This window comes from Lactuca serriola, chromosome 1 (genome assembly GCF_051521515.1).
Source record: "Lactuca serriola cultivar US96UC23 chromosome 1, Lser_US96UC23_V15, whole genome shotgun sequence".
In the NCBI taxonomy this organism is placed as follows: Eukaryota; Viridiplantae; Streptophyta; class Magnoliopsida; order Asterales; family Asteraceae; genus Lactuca; species Lactuca serriola.
In genome coordinates, this window is record NC_136408.1 from 243,635,837 (window position 1) to 243,639,591 (window position 3,755).

Below are 3,755 nucleotides of genomic sequence, written 5' to 3' on the forward strand. Positions count from 1 at the left end.
CTCATGCAGCGTGGAAAGGTGATAGCTTACGCGTCCCGGCAACTAAAGACGCACGAGGTGAATTACACCAATCATGATCTGGAACTGGGAGCAGTGGTCTTCGCCCTGAAGATTTGGAGGCACTACCTTTACGGTACTAAGTGCACCATCTTCACCGACCACAAGAGTTTCCAGCACATCTTGAATCAAAAAGAGCTAAACATGAGGCAACGAAGATGGGTCGAACTACTAAACGACTACGAGTGCGAAATCAAGTACCACCCAGGCAAGACAAACATGGTAGCTGATGCCTTGAGTCGGAAGGAATACTCAAATCGTCGTGTGAAAACTCTCTCGATAACCGTCCAATCCCACCTGACCTCGCAAATCAGAACAGCCCAGTCAGAAGCCATGAAGGCGGAAAACAGAACAAGTGAAGCGTTACGTGGAATGGAAAAGAATCTCGAAGTGGAAGAGGACGGGGCATATTATTTCATGAACCGCATTTGGGTCCCTAAACTTGGGGGATTCAGAGAGGTAGTCATGAATGAAGCCCACAAAATGCAATACTCCATCCATCCAGGTTCAGACAAAATGTACTTGGATATTAAGCAACACTATTGGTGTCCTAACATGAAGGCAGAGATTGCCACCTATGTTAGAAAATGCCTTACTTGCGCTAAAGTAAAGGTGGAATATCAGAAGCCCTCGAGACTATTACAAAAACTAGTAATTCCCGAGTGGAAATAGGAGAGGATTACTATAGACTTTGTGACCAAGCTACCCAAGTCATCAGATGGATTGGACACGATCTGGGTAATAGTTGATAGATTAACGAAATCTGCCCATTTCCTACCAATAAAAGAATCATACAAGATGGAGCGCCTGACAAGAATCTACATCAAAGAAATCATGAGACTCCACGGAGTACCCGTATCTATCATCTCAAATAGAGATAGTAGATTTACTTCCCGCTTTTGGCAATCGCTTCAGAAAGCTATGGGAACACAACTTGACATGAGCACTACCTACCACCGACAAATGGATGGTCAAAGTGAGCGGACCATTCAAACGCTAGAAGATATGCTCCGCGCGTGTGTGATATACTTTGGAAAATCGTGGGATACCCACTTGCCTCATATCGAGTTCTCATATAACAACAGTTATCACACGAGTATCAAAGTCACTCATTTCGAAGCATTATACGGGCATAAATGTAGATCACCGCTGTGTTGGGCTGAGGTAGGAGACACCCATCTAGCAAGAGGGCAAACGCCAAACAATGCCTTAACGGGACCGGAAATCATACACGAGACGACCGAGAAGATAATTCAGATCAGGGCACGACTGCAATCATCACGAGACAGACAAAAGAGCTACGCAGATAAACGACGAAAGACCTTGGAATTCAAAGTCGAAGATAGAGTGTTACTAAAAGTCTCTCCTTGGAAAGGAGTGATTCGTTTTGGAAAGCGGGGCAAACTGAACCCTCGATACATTGCCTTCGAGATTCTTGCCCGAATCGGTCCAGTGGCGTATAGACTGCAGCTACCCGCTGAGCTCAGCAGTGTACACCCCGTGTTCCATGTTTCCAATCTAAAGAAGTTCTTATCTGATGAAACCCTCGTCATTCCACTTGATGAAATAGAAATCAACGAGAATCTCCTGTTCGTCGAAGAACCAGTCGAAATCATGGACAGGGAGGTAAAGCGTACTAAGCAAAGTCGCATTCCGATTGTGAAGGTACGATGGAACGCGAAGCGTGGGCCAGAATTCACATGGGAACATGAAGACCAGATGAAGCAGAAGTACCCTCACCTATTCTCGCATTCTCAAATCTAGCTTTCAAAAGAATTTTGGGACGAAATTCCCTCTAACGGGGGGATGATGTCACAACTAGAAATTTTGATGCTTTGTAACTACAACAATTATATCAATTATAAATCAACAATGTGAAAGCATGTATGATGCTTATTCAATAACAACAAAACTTCATCAAACACTTCATTCAAGCAATAGAAATAGTTAATAAAGAATTGGAAACCCTTGAAATCCGGGTTTAAGTCCATTTTGGACTAGGATTCCCTTATTGGGCCTAATGGGCCCATAAGCTTCCAATTTGACTCTCTTGAACATAAGACTCTCAAATGGGCCCTAATTTGGACCCATATGCTTGAAACTAAATATTTGGGCTTTATAAGCCTAAAATAAACTAGGATAATTTTAATGGACCTCATTGGGTCACAACCAATTTAAATTAGTCCTAATGGGTCATAAAAATCATCCTTTGATTTAATTGGACCAAAAATCACCTAATGAGTTTACAATTTGGGCTTGAGCATTTAAGCACCCAAATCCTTCTTTCCCCTCTCCTTTCTCGGCCCAACAACCCAAGAGAGAAAGGGTTGACTTTAGCATTACCACCTCACATTTACCCCTTGGATCTCCATGCATTCATCTCATATCTCCATGCAAACATCCCATCAAGATCTCTCTCTTCCTCTCTCTTTTTCTCTCGGCTGAAACAACACAAACACACACACACACATTTCACTCAAACTCTCTCAAAGAAACTCCCTTCATCCTTCATCAAATTCTTGAAATTTAGGAGGCTTTGCAAGGAAGTCAAACCACAAAAATGATCATCTATGGTAAGTTGATGTTTAATCTATGATCTAGCTACTTCATTTCATCAAAAATCTCTTCTAAATCTAATCAAACTCGTGATCTTGCATCTTAGAACACATCTAAGTCAAAATCTTTCAAGAAAGACTTGCTAGGATCGAATCTTCTTCATTTCTCTCTTCAAAAACCGAACCCACAACTCAAGATGAGCTTCATACCCCTCTCTTTTTGGTTTTTAATTGTTTTATGGGGGAGAATAAAAGAAAATTTGTAGATCTATGTGTATGTGTATGTTATGTGTGATTTTATGCGTGTATGTATGATTTTTTGTGTTTTTGTGATGAACATGTAACCAAAAAGGAGTGATATGTCGAGATCTATGACATGAGAAAGTAAACAAACGTGATCTAAGTTATTTCACACCAAACAAGTCAAGAATAATAACTTATAAGGTTGTGTTAAACATACTTCAACATAAAACCCATCTTTTGGGCTTAAAATGTCAAATATACTAAACTTGGGGTAAGAGTTGCCAAGTCACGGTTTCTTAAGGGTCAAGAGAGTCAAAACAGTTTCAATAATTGTTTTTTTGAATATTAAAATTTTTCAAAGGACTAAAAATGTAAATTTTTAGCTTAATGGGCTAATTTTGGGCTTTTCGGCCCAATAAGCCCAAAATTGCGAAAAATGACAATTAAAGGGGCTGAAATGAAACTTTCTTCAAAACAGGGTGCAAAAAGAGTAACAAACTATTTCAAGGGTCAAAAATGCTTTTTATTTCCAAAAAGGATAGAAAATGTAAAGTTTTTGGATTTCGGGCCAAAACTGGAAAAATTGTGAAAAGATGGATTTTAGCCGAAAATTACTATTCTAATAGGGCTAAAACAGTTAACAAAATAAATTTTGAGTTAAAACCATCATTTTAACAAATTTATGATACAAAAGTGTTAAGAAAATGTTTAAAGGGCTAAAAATGTCTTTTCTTTTATATAAACGACTAAACTTGTATTTTTATAAAAGGAAAGGTGTAAAAAAAAGGGTCAAACCTCTACTTTTAAACAAATTATTTCATTGAGTCAAAATACAAAAACCACGACTGCCGAAAAATCAAAAGACAAATACACGTTTAACACCAAGTATCGTTACAAACG